The sequence below is a fragment of the Podarcis pityusensis genome (genome assembly GCF_964106645.2).
Source record: "Podarcis pityusensis genome assembly, chromosome: 11".
NCBI lineage: Eukaryota > Metazoa > Chordata > Lepidosauria > Squamata > Lacertidae > Podarcis > Podarcis pityusensis.
In genome coordinates, this window is record NC_138036.1 from 53,080,969 (window position 1) to 53,094,706 (window position 13,738).

General features: G+C 42.7%; 1 long non-coding RNA gene across 1 annotated transcript; it reads left to right on the top strand.

Moving 5' to 3' along the window:
- The first annotated feature begins 4,810 nt into the window (after window positions 1-4,810).
- Window positions 4,811-11,871, top strand: LOC308458437. The gene is made up of 4 exons (XR_013977409.1): window positions 4,811-5,021; window positions 5,552-5,973; window positions 8,324-8,596; window positions 11,341-11,871. It is a non-coding gene; the product is annotated as an uncharacterized lncRNA (long non-coding RNA).
- Window positions 11,872-13,738: the final 1,867 nt, after the last annotated feature.

Sequence of the window (13,738 nt, forward strand, 5' to 3'; positions counted from 1 at the left end):
TAAAGGCAGCAGCCACCTTCTTAATCTGAACTCCAGAATATCGACTAACACACACATGGCAGTGAATGCAGCCAACAGGTTTCCTGGAGCGTGGTCCTCTTGTTCATCTGCTGTGGTCACACTACTCTGCTTGTTCTGCCACAACCTACGAGGACAACATAAGGTACATCTGTAGCGATCTATGCCATGAGATTCATGGATGTCATTATGGGTGCTTTTCGGATAGAATCAAGAATGTTGCTCTTGATTACATTCTTTATACCGGACCACCAATGCCAGCTTTGTTGCATCTTGAAAATATTGGTAGAAAATACTGTTGTGTCTTTTACTCTGTGATGGCAACAGAATAGAAGAGCATCTGCACGTTTTTTTTATGGGTGGTGGGGAGGGTTGGCCGGCAAAAGTAATAATCACGAAGAAGCAAAGCCAAGTTGCCCTTTCTTTTTCTTTTTTCATTTCTGATTTAAGAGACTGAATTTTGCATCATCTGGGAGTTCACTGTGAGCTGATGCATTCATCTACAAGCAGGTGTCTTTTAAAGGTATATATAAAACTACCCATGTCTCTGGACTGGGCTCACAGCCACTTTCCAGAAGGGTATTGTGCAAGTAGCCAGCTGAAGCTCATGTAACCTTTACCAGGCTCCAGCCAGGAATGGAATGGGACAGAGAAGTTATGCCATCTGTCAACCATTCCTTGGTAAAATACCAGTTTACCACAATCCTTACTTGGAAGCTGACATGGGCAGAAGGACGATTCCCCTATCTTTGGATGGAGATCTTTTCAGTCCTTTGTGCCAAAACCCAAACGTTTTCTCCATTCCACCATTCTCTGGCTACCCATAAGAAAGGCCACCTTTTGGAAATAAAGATTAGTTTTAGGAAACTTTTGTGTATCTATCTATTAGTTCCTCCTGAGATCCTGCTGTGGAGAACAGTTGCTGGGTCGAAACTTCTCAGGATGATACACAGAGCAATCATTTCACAACAACAAATACCGAAGCTATGAAAGTAAACAGACTGTCAGTAGTTTCATTTTCTTCTGTAATGGGAGCACATCCAATATGATATCCTGGCAGAGCAAAACGCTTGAATTTGACCAAACCGCAACATTTGACACAATGACGAGTGCAATATTTGCCCCTTTGCTTTCAATTTCAGCTTTGTTTTTATCATTGCTTTCCTCTCGAGCTCTCTGCAGGAACAGGAATGAGTTATGGACGTGCCTGTCACAGTTTTCTCCAAAATGAATGTGCCAGAGACTTTGTGAATAAGCTAACCTCTTTTAGAATGTCAGGATGAAGGCCTTACACCTTCTAGGCCAAGCATCACCACATTCTTAAATGAGGAGGCGAGAGACCCTTCCTCAGCCATGACAAGGGGCTCATCCAGAATTCCGCTTGTCCCACCACTTCCACACCCCCTGGAAAGCCTGCTCTTTAGCAGACATCAATTGGGTGTTCTGTGGATTGGCATTAGCTTCATTCAGCACCAAAAAGTGGATTTTCCTGGGGAAAGGGGCAGGACAAGCAGAAAACCACCCAGACCTGTGATTTCTAGGTATTTGTCAGGGATTGGGAAGAGGGGGAATGGAGGAAGACAGTATAGATCTACAACAGGGGTTTGAGGGAGGTCACAGCTCAGAGGCAGATGAGGGAAAAAGTTGGGAAATCATGGGAGAGCCAGAACAACACCCGGATGACACGTTGTTATTAGAAAGCATTCCAGAGCCCCTCCTCTCCCAGAACCCATCAAACCTTAAAAGCAGGAGAGCAAAGAGCTCAAAGACAGAGGGCACGTAGCAGCACCCATAGAAATGACAAATGAGGAAGTGGGAGAGACGGGGGTGTGTGTGTGTGTAGATTAACTTGGGACAACACCATTATCCAAGAGGCTGGGTTCTATAGCCTCTCTCTGTAAAGTTTGAAATAAAAAAGGACTGTAAGAAACTTTTTCCTTGTCTTTATACTTTCCTGGGCACATATAAAGTGTGAGTGCTCATTATACCAGGCTGGTGTGGGGGTGGTCAGCCACCGGTGGGGTTGCCATTTTGGGGTGGCAAGACGGTGAGGGTTTGTCCCCATGTCCAAGAAGGTGGAGGCAGATTGTCTGCACCTAGGATCAAAACTGAACTTTACTGCTATAGATGCTAGTAGGTGTCATGTGCCTTCAAGGAGGGAAGGAGATGGTGAGTTCCTGTAAGAAAAAAGGTGGGAATAATAATAATAATAATAATAATAATAATAATAATAATAATAACGCAGTGGTACCTTGGGTTAAGAATTTAATTCGTTCTGGAGGTCCATTCTTAACCTGAAACTGTTCTTAACCTGAGGTACCACTTTAGCTAATGGGGCCTCCTGCTGCCACCGCGCCGCCAGAGCACGATTTCTGTTCTCATCCTGAAGCAAAGTTCTTAACCCAAAGTTCTTATTTCTGGGTTAGCAGAGTCTGAAGCATCTGTAACCCGAGGAATAATAATAATAATAATAATAATAATAATAATAATAATAACCCAGGGATGTCGGGACTGTGGCTTTCGTGTGCACCTCTGTCCCCACCTCTGGTTTAACCCTTCATGTCTTTGTGCAATTGCCTGAGTCCAGCTAGAGTCATGCATTGATTTCAATATTCTCTAAGCGTGCCTCAATCTGGCACCAAGCCAGTGTTGGGAATGTAGTTGTCACCATCCTCACCCTTCCAGGTGCAGCGTGCTTTGAGGAGCGAAGCTGCTGGCTTTCTGTTTCCTCTCAGCCTGCCATCCTTTATCATGGTACCAGCGGGTGGCATCTCCAATTGAGTTCAAGTAATTTTCTCTGCCACGCTTTCAGAATGTTTCACATCTTCAATGCAGGCGGAATCAAACTCCAAATGAAGTCGTGCTGTTTCTTCCCTATTATAATGCAATAGCTCAGTAATTTATTGACTGTGTTGTATCCAGTGCAGGGAGATGGTGAAGGAGCACGAGCACAAGGTCAGAAAAGGACCCTCAACGGGGAGATATAGGATGGGAGGTGCTGTTGGGAGAGAAAATTGGGAAAATCAGTGCAAACAATGGTCTTGCATCTGGTTTGCTGCTGTTAGAGATGGAAATTATTCTAATGTGCATCAAGCAGCGATACCATAATATCCTAGGAACAATACTTTCTTTTTGCCTATCCAAATAGATTCATTGCATTCAATAATGCAATTAATTCAAGCACACATTGCTGCAATGTGTGGTTTCAGCACACTGGCTACATTGGGATGATGATAATCTCAGTTTAATGAGCCAAAATAGGAAGGAGCTTCTTGGCTCTGCATGCAGCCACTTCATCCCTCTCCTTGCGGGAGAAAATGAACACGCCAGGAAATATTCAGTTGACTATAGTTTCTCATTATGTCCAAACTGGAAAACTATGGTTGAAAGGCTACTGAAGAAGCTGGGATACAAAGCCAAAGTTTAAAGTTGGCTTAATATCCTGGCTTCTTCAAAAGCCATTAACCTATAGTTTAGGGCAGGGGTCAGCAAACTTTTTCAGCAGGGGACTGGTCCACTGTCCCTCAGACCTTGTGGGGGGCCGGACTGTATTTTGAAAAAATAATAATGAATGAATTCCTATGCCCCACAGATAACCCAGAGATGCATTTTCAATAAAAGCACACATTCTACTCATGTAAAAACACGCTGATTCCTGGACCATCCGCGGGCCGGATTTAGAAAGTGATTGGCCGGATCTGGCCCCCAGGCCTTAGTTTGCCTACCCATGGTTTAGGGGCTTTGTAGTGAGAGAGCATCCTGCATAGTTCTGCCTTAGATCTATGAAGATACTTTGGTTTACATTGAGAAGGAGACATGGATTCAGCAGCAGATCTCAAAACCTCAGATTTCAGTGGTGCTCTGTGTGATGCAAAAATCTGGCACCCACCCACCTCTCACCTTCTGCTGGATGTCAAAGTTTGGGTGCCTGCTATGCCTGGTGTGACCAAACTTGTTGTGCTCCCCTAGATCCACCTTTGATGGATTGTTCCCCAATCTCTTGTTGTTGTGTAGAAGCTGTCTCTGATGGCAACTGGCTGTCCACTGCATATTCCCTGCAAGACTTTTGGCATGGCTCACATTGTTACTGGGCATGAGAAGAGCTACACCTCATGGCTGTGACCCTTGCAGTCAGTGAACTGAAGAACCTTTATGCATTCTCTTGCAATCCTCAAAGACCCAAAGACAGTCAGGAAATGGGCTGGAAGCTGATAGACGTCAAAGTAGATGAGGATGTCCAATGACTACTGGCAAGTAGGTAAAAGGTAAAGGACCCCTGGACGGTTAAGTCCAGTCAAAGGTGACTATGGGGTTGCAGCGCTCATCTCGCTTTCACGCCGAGGGAGCCGGCGTTTGTCCACAGACATCTTTCTGGTTCATGTGGCCAGCATGACTAAACTGCTTTTGACGCAACGGAACACTGTGATGGAAACCAGAGTGCACGGAAACGCCGTTTACCTTCCCACCGCAGTGGTACCTATTTATCTAGTTGCCCTGGTGTGCTTTTGAACTGCTAGGTTGGTAGGAGCTGGGACAGAGCAGCAGGAGCTCACTCCATCACGGGGATTTGAACTGCCAATCTTCTGACTGGGAAGCCCAAGAGGCTCGGTGGTTTAGACCACAGCACCACCCGTGTCCTGAATAAACAAGCACACAATCACTGATAGGTCCACCCACCATTGTGAGGCTCAAAGCAATGAAGATTGCCAGGTGTTGCCATTGGCTATGGCTTTCTTGTGATGTCACAAAAGCACTCGGCAACTGAGTGGATATAAAGGCAGGCCAAGGGGAAAGCTCTTTCCTATTTCCAGCAGGACACACCTGGCAATGGATGTGACATTCAGCACTGCCCAGGTTTCTTCCACTTGGAGGAGGCAAAGGGGTGAATGGAAGGAGGCAATCCTCTGGCAGTGGGATGCTAGGGAGCAATAATAAGGCAAGTTGGCTTGCTTGAAGGCTGCAGAGTCAATGCTGTCAAAGACTGTGAGATGATTCTCACCCAGGTGAAAGCTTAGTACAATGTTTCATGTGTGTGATGTGTAATGTTTTAGCATTTTTTCTCTTGTGATTTTTATTAAAGTGCTAGAATTTATTTGCGAGCGGCCTTAGATAGGTTTCTATATCCTTAAAGGCTGGACAAATATATAATCATAATAAACCCACAAAATAAATAACTATAGCTAACCAAAGACTTCCCAACATGCATCCTAGCTTGCATGAAGGGAGGATCAAAGCAGCTATATGTAGGACCATGAAGCTCATTCATATTGTTAAGCCAAGATATAAATGTTGGCTTAACATTAGCATAGCAGAATTCTAAACTTTGCTAGAGAAGATCCATTGTTATTACTTTAGTGGCCTGCACATTTCTGCTTGTCAAACGTAAGGCGTTTTGTGGGCTATAAAGCTGAACAGAAGTGGGTGCTTGCTTTATTTCATGTTTATTTCCAGATAACGCCCAGTTGTGTATCTCTCTGGGAGATTTGCCAACTTCAAAGCAGTAGTAAAAACATTCCATAAAATATGTTTGCAGGATGACAAAGCAAAGGAAACTGTTCATCTACAAGGAAGTAACTCATAAATACTGAAGGGCTGAAACAATGGCACTCCTCTTGTAATATCCTATTTTACATAGTATTTCAAAAAGCAGCATGATACGCTAGGTTAGGCTGCTGGAAAACTGGAATGAAGTGCTTAAGAACATTGTGGAAGATGGCGATGTGCTGCTTCAAAAATGGCACCATGTAATGCCTGAACTAAGATTACATGGCATCTGTCAAAGATGGAAATGGAACAGAATTTTTCCTGGTATTCCAGTTGTTCTATTTGCAGTGCAATGGGTCTTATCCAATCTTCTTAGAATCATAATTGAAATCTTCTGAAAGATGTGCTCCTGAGATCCAAGTGAACAGCAGAGGACCCAAGAAGCAAGGTGAAGCTTGGCATGAAACTCTAGTAAGTCCTATCTCCTCGGTTACTTAGATCAAAGAACAAAAGAGCAAGGATGCTTCCAAACAGGTGTTCATGATGGAACAGTGCTCCTCACACACCTGAGCTTTTTGTGGCAGCTACAGGATGTTATTGGCATCAAAATGCTCCAATTTAAGCTAGATCAACCCTTTCTGGGGAAAACCCAGTAAGCACACAAATGAACAAACCTGTTTACAGTGACCTGCTTTCAGTATAATAACCCATTCATAAATTAAGTCCCCCCCAAGCCCCATCCAGAAGCACCCCAAGAAGGATCTGGCTTTGCAACAAAGACTGGTCAGGCTGAACGCCAGACACACAGAAGGCTTACTCAATGATCTGACTGGTTATTATTTTGTGAAATTATGTCTTTGACTGTGATGTGATGGGGTGGTGCAGCAGAAGCTGAACTCTCACATGCTGTCCCTGAAAGTGCAGTTTCAAAGCCAGCCTGGGGGCACTGCCTTGAGTGTCAACATTCACCTGTCCTGTTGAAAAGAGGAAAGTGAACAGGGAAAGGTTGGGCAACAGGGACAGGAAGGTGACTGGGCAGAGGATGGGCCTGTGAAAGTTGTGTTGTTTGGAGGTCAAACTCTCCTTCAAGAAATCTGCAGGCACCCCCCCTCCATTTTCCTTCAAGTGACATGCAATTTCTGACTTTCTGACAATCAGTTCCACACTGGAGACTGCTAAATAATCCTGAGCAACACAAATGTGTTCCATCCTAATGATGATTATTGCACAATGTTTTGCCTATGAACAATTATATACATGAAATAACTCCCCTTATTAAATTTGGATTGGATGCTAATTAAGACTAATTTAGAAAGAAACTGTATGCAATTTGGGTGATCTCGGGGAAGGATTATAATCAATGTGAAGTTACATTTACTTTTAATTGCTGGAATTCTAGCGGGCTTTCTCATGCGCTATATTGCACCTAATTTGGCATACCCTAGATGATCTTCAGTGGGAGAGATTTGTATCAACTAAAAAATGTGCAACTGAGTGGCTAGGCATAAAAGAAATTACTTGTAGCAGGACGTACCGTTTTCATTCTCCACTCCCAAGTCAATGTGGTTAATCCATGAATCCAGGATTATATACAGAGGGTTGAACGCTTCCTCAAAACTGAGTTCTTTACCTTGGAATTAAATCTCCTTCATGTTAGATATGCCCATTACCACATCAGGTTACTCCTGCCTCTCATAATGCTCATCTATATCCTCTGTGAGTAGCTTGTACATCATAGGGACACCTCAGCCCCTGGGAAGACTTCAGGATCAGCCATTGTAAATCGCAGAGTTTCCCGACCCTGTCACAGCAGTGACTGGCCTTTAAGTTCAGTTGCTCTCTCCCCATCCCCCTTACAGATATTCAGCTGTGGTACAGTGAGGGTGTAGTTGTCAGGAGCATCTTACACACAAGTAGGCACCCAGCAGAGACACATGCCTGACTGGCATGTTCTCTCCCTCCTGGTTGGTCGTTCGGGAGACTCAAAGTCTTTTTTTTTTTTTTAAATAATATTTATTAAGATTTAAGAGGTTACAGAAAGAAAAAATAGAAAACAACATATTAAGCAAAAACAAAACATCACAAAAAAGACTAAAAAGATAAAAACAGTTAAAGAGAGAAAAAAAACACAAAATACAATGAACCTTCCCATAACTTATCTTTCATTTGCTTGTTTCCTTGACCTCCTCACACCTCACTTTTTTGTATTCTAGTTCAGTTAGCTATTTCAGCAAGTCCTTTCCATCTTTTCCAGTTTTTGTCCTATATTTTATCTTAATATAATGTAACTTTACTTTCCCTCCTTTCACCATTTAACAATCTGTTTTTTCTTAATCCTTTATAGCATTTCTGCTAAAACCACATTACTTCATTCCAACATCTTTCTAACATTCCTTAATTTTACAGTGTTTCTGTAAATAAACTTTAAATTTCTTCCAATCTTCTTCCACCAACTCTTCTCCCTGGTCTCGGATCGGGAGACTCAAAGTCTTTTTCCAGCCCAAACATCACAGCGACTGATACCAAAAGGCATCAACACACTTTAGGACTAGTAGGACTAGTAGCCAGTGTGGTGTAGAGGTTCAGAGTAGTGGACTCATAATCTGGTGAACCAGGTTCGCTTCCCTGCTCCTGCACATGCAGCTGCTGGGTGACCTTGGGCTAGTCACACTTCTCTGAAGTCTCTCAGACTCACTCGCCACACAGAGTGTTTGTTGTGGGGGAGGAAGGGAAAGGAGATTGTTAGCCGCTTTGAGACCCCTTAGGGTAGTGATAAAGCAGGATATCAAATCCAAACTCTTCTTCTCTTCTTCTTCTTCAGAGTGTTGGCAGTTCGAGTGACAGACTCAGTAGCGCAGCATTTTGGCTAAACTACGTTTATTTACATATACACACTCGGAGCATCGTAACTCAGCTCCTTCCTCTTCAGCATCAGATAGCAAAGAGAGAGAACAAAGGACAACATTCCTACATCATGGAAACACAGTAATAAAAACATCCTGTCTCCGTCACTTCCCACGATGTGGAATGAAAACATACACCGTCATGTGAAAACCAATGCCATGACTGCAACACGGGGCAAGAATTCTAACAAGTAGGGTCATTGTTGTTGTGGGGTTGTTGCTCTTTTTGACATTGTTGAGGGCAGACTCTGCCCTCAAAGCCTGTGCTTTGTTTATATGCCCAAATGACCTGATGCTCAAACAGACATACATGAGTTGGGAGCACAGCTTGTGCTGAGATACTACTTCTCTCACCATGCATGCTGGGAGAAAATTGCTTAAAACCACAGAGTGCAACAAGGCAAGGCAGGGGATAAGAGAGGTTTCATTCCATTGCTCTGCATGCTTCCTTTCCTGTGAAGAGTGAATGGGGGCGGTGGACAAAAATATGTTTGGCTGGCCTGTCATGTCTAGTTTGGTCCTAAGTTGGGCGTGTTGATTGGCCTTTAAAATCAGATACCTGGTTCCTATTTTTACAAAATATAGACTTCTATATACTTTTCCATGTACAAGACGAGGTTTTTTAATTAAAAAATTATGTTAAAAATTGGGGCTCATCTTATACATGGATAGTGCATAGGGAGGACGTAGGATTGGTTGTTGCTGTGAGCTGGAGATTGTCAGTGGCTATTAGGCGTGTTATTGGTGGCTGCGGCAAGGGCTGGTGTTGATTGGCTGAAGCTGCGGCAATTGGGTGGGTGATCGGCAAAAGCTCAACAACTCTGGGCCACTCCCAAAAAAAGCTCAGCAACTCTGGGCAATTTCCCCCCATTTTCTTAATTTTGAGTCCCCCAAAATAGGGGGCATCTTATACATGGGGGGCGTGCGTGTTATACACAAAAAATACAGTAGTTATCCTGAGCATTGAAAGAATTTCACATGCTTAGTAATGTTTAAAATGTTCTGGAAGGTAGGTCTGTATTATACCATTCTCTCTCGAGACAGATGGATAGCACGTCTTGCTATGCTTTCTTGCAACTCAAGTTTGAATGGCTACTGAGGAAAAGGAAAAGGAAATAAAGAAGTTTAATAGATGCTGGGCTGATCATAAACGGCCTTGATCTCTTGTTACGGGGTGATAGCTGTTACCTGGCTGCTCTTTTCCATTATCTTCCTAAATGCGTTCAGTCTTTCAGAAGTAATTTAGATGGCTGGCAAATTCTCTGTAGTCGAGCAATTGAGACAGCCGAGCATTCTGTTTGCCACGGCTTCAGTAAACTTAGTACAAAACATTCGCTGTGTGCATCTTGTAAATGGGCATGTGCCCCGTTCATAATATCACAAAGAGATATGCTAGGCTAGAAATGTCTTTGTCTTGTAATAATGCTGTGCAACACCCTGGCCAGCACAGCAAAGGGCAACAGCTGTGTATTTTTAAAGATTTTCAAGATGGCATTGTCTTCGGCAGTTCGTGTGCTTAGTTTGTTTGATGACAGTTGGTGACCCGACCATCACCCGTGACAGGTAGCCTTTTGATATATGAAGTGTTTCTTTGCGTGTGTTCATTTTGCAGTTTGCACAACTTTATTTACTGCATCTCAGCTATACACACACGAGATGGACTTCTACAAAAAACAATGGAGAGGACAGAGAGTTCAGACCATGTTCAAAAAACTCTGAAAAAGAGAGGGAGCATACTTTCCGGGACTTTGTTCAGAAAGAGGAGGAGATCCATGGCCATCTCTCTCTTACAGCCCATTGCCCCAGATCTTGTTGTTGTTTAGTCGTTTAGTCGTGCCTGACTCTTTGTGACCCCCTGGACCAGAGCACGCCAGGCACTTCGGTCTTCCACTGCCTCCCACAGTTTGGTCAAACTCATGCTGGTAGCTTCGAGAACACTGTCCAACCATCTCGTCCTCCATCGTCCCCTTCTCCTTGTGCCCTCCATCTTTCCCAACATCAGGGTCTTTTCCAGGGAGTCTTCTCTTCTCATGAGGTGGCCAAAGTATTGGAGTCTCAGCTTCCAGTGAGCACTCAGGGCTGATTTCCAGATCTATTGATGATTTATTTGAAACTACCCGCAAACCTCCTTTGTTTCAATGGTACTAGCTTTTGAACAACTGAATCTCACATTTAGGCATTTTATAAATTGTACCCTGTCTGCAAATTCTGTACACACATTGAAGGTCAATTAGTTTGTGTATTCGGCCACAAATGTAACGGAACACAGTGAAATTCTCTTGATTATTTGGTTTTGTGTATGGTTTTGGATAACAGGTTTTTACCATTAGAGGGTGCTAAAGACTTTCCACAGATTAAACAAAAATCTTTATGTAAATGTGGATGTGTTAAATACCACATATATATCTGAAAACAATTACATTAAGGTATTCTAGTAAATCAACACGTGCCAGGAAATTTTCAATGCAGCCACCTCAGCTTTTTACTCATTGAAATGTAGGAGAAATCTTGCAGCGGGAACTGATTCATTTATGACTGCTAATGCAAAAGGTTGCAATTCAACATGGCCCGCATAGCTGGAATCCACAAGACCCACAGTATGGTCAAAGCTGGATTAACTACCTGAGGAAATGGCTGCTTGATACCTGTGTTTACTGAACACTTTGTGGCTAAAACTTAAAGAAAGACCAAAGCAATGTTATGTTATCAGAAACAACTGACTTTTAGTCCATTGAGGGAGAAATCTTTGTATCAAAATATATGTTTATTTGAAAAATGTGCTTATTGGAGACACTGCCCCCCCCACCTGTGAGATCTTGTTTTTGCCAAGAAAAAGTTCGAATTACATTCAAATGATGTGTTTGTCATAGAATCTCTCTCTCTCTCTCTCTCTCTCTCTCTCTCTCTCTCCCCTCCCTCTCTCTCTCACACACAGCTTTATTGTGGTCCATAAACCCAAGATGATAGAATCATAGAATTGTGCCTCCACTCCACAGGGACCTCACCCGTTCTCCAAGAATTCTCAAAGATTATACGCAGAGGCTGTGAGATTACATTTGCAAGCTCCTTTACAACTCCTGGGTGCAGCTCATCAGGTCCTGGAGATGTGAATTTATTTAAAGTAGCAAGCTGTTCCCTTACCACCTCAGCTCCCTTCTTGCATCATTTATTCTGTTATCGTCAGGTTGGGCACTGCTTTCCTTTTGGGTGAAGACAGAGGCAAAGGCTGGATCTAGACACTTCAAAGAAGCGTCTCAGGAAAACACGCTGCAAACTTTGTATGAGAAATTGGATTGGCAAAAATGGAACTCCACAGAGCCATTTGGTGTCACAGTGTTATAATGCATATACTGTACAATGCATATAAAGCGCTTTTTCTTTGCCAATGTAGCTGAGTTCAAAGTTGGTCTTGAGCAGTTTTCCCTGTCACCCAGTTGCATTTCTCCCCAATTAAAATATTTTCTGTGCAGAGGACCTACTATTTGCTTGTTCTCCCTCTTCCTTTAAGCACAGCCAAAGAAACCGTCATTCATTCATTCATACCGTATTTTTTGCTCTATAAGACGCACCCAACCATAAGACACACCTAGTTTTTAGAGAAGGAAAACAAGAAAAAAAATATTCTGAATCAAATGTTGTTGAAGAGGCTGCACAGCAATCCCTCTTCTGGCTTCAGCAACAGCTGCACAGCCTGCATTCGCTCCATAAGACGCACACACGTTTCCCCTTACTTTTTAGGAGGGAAAAAGTGCGTCTTATAGAGCGAAAAATACGGTACATACATACATCTCTTGCAAGCCTAAACTCATTCTGAGTTTTGGACCACCTGACCTTCTCCCTGTAACTATTGACAACTAATGTAGCAATGGGAGGAAATTGTTTCAGTTCATATTTAAAGGCAAACCTACCCATTTTGCACTTTCAGTAACAAGATGTGAAGCGAAAACACTGTCATCCTTTGGATTTTGCAGTTCTCATAATTCTGCAGTGCAGTTTCTCCAGTTGAGCAATGAACACAGAGAAAATAACATTTTGAAATACACTTTATTAGAGAACATAGTTTTGCAGAAATGTGTATAATTAGATAAATTCACAACCTAATTCCAACATGGCCTGCGAAGGGAAAGGTTTTGTTGCTCAAAGGAACAATCTATTTGATAATTCATTCCCGTTTCTGTAAAGTTCATTTAGCTAAGATTTAAAATAACATTTAATGGGGTGTAGCAATGTTTTTACAGCCAGAATGATCATAATCCGTGAGCATATGTTGTTTACATTATCCCTCTGGTCTTTACTTGGTAATAGTAAAGTAATTTGTGTGAAGTGTTAAATTGCCTGATGTAATTGAATCAATCGTCCTTGTGTGGACATGCCTAGCTGTGGCTGCAGGGCCTCATCACTTCCCAGGATTAGAACAAATGAAGTGGGCTTCTATTCACAGACTGCTGTGACAGTCAGGATTTATTAACACGAAAACAGGTGCTTATAGAGACATGCAGCTAAGAAAGTGGTCACAATAATGGTTATTTATCAAATACTAAAGGTTGGTGATTTATCAGATACCAACAATTAAAGCTGGTCTTAGTTGTTTATGCATATGTACCAGAGAAATCAGCAAAACTTAAAATCACAATTGATAACATCCCAATTTGCAAGAAATTTAATCTACACTTATAGGCACTCTACACTTTAATCTACACTCACTTTGGGCAGTCACTTTCTTTCAGATAATAATAATAATAATAATAATAATAATAGAAATAAATGAATAGATAGATAGATAGATAGATAGATAATACCCCACCCATCTGGCTGGGTTTCCCCAGCCACTCTGGGCGACTCCCAACAGAATATTAAAAGCACAATAAAACATCAAACATTAAAAACTTCCCTGAACAGGGCTGCCTTCAGATGTCTTCTAAAAGTCAGATAGTTGTTTATTTCCTTGGCATCTGATGTGAGGGCGTTCCACAGGGTGGGCACCACTACCGAGAAGGCCCTCTGCCTGGTTCCCTGTAACCTCACTCTCACAGTGAGGGAACCACAAGAAGGCACTCGGAGCTGGACCTCAGTGTCCAGGCTGAATGATGGGGGTGGAGACACTCCTTCAGGTATATTAGCCTACCAGACCCTTCAAGTGTCCCTATTTCCCAGGGACTGTCCCAGATTTACAGAAGCCATCCCACTTTCTGATTTGAACCCGGAATGTTCTGCTTTCCCTTAGGATGTCCCTATTTTCATCAGAGAAATGTTGGAAGGTTTGGAATTATGCGACCTCTGAGCCAAGGAGATAAGTAACTATTCAGCCTTTAGAAGACATCTGAAGGCAGCCC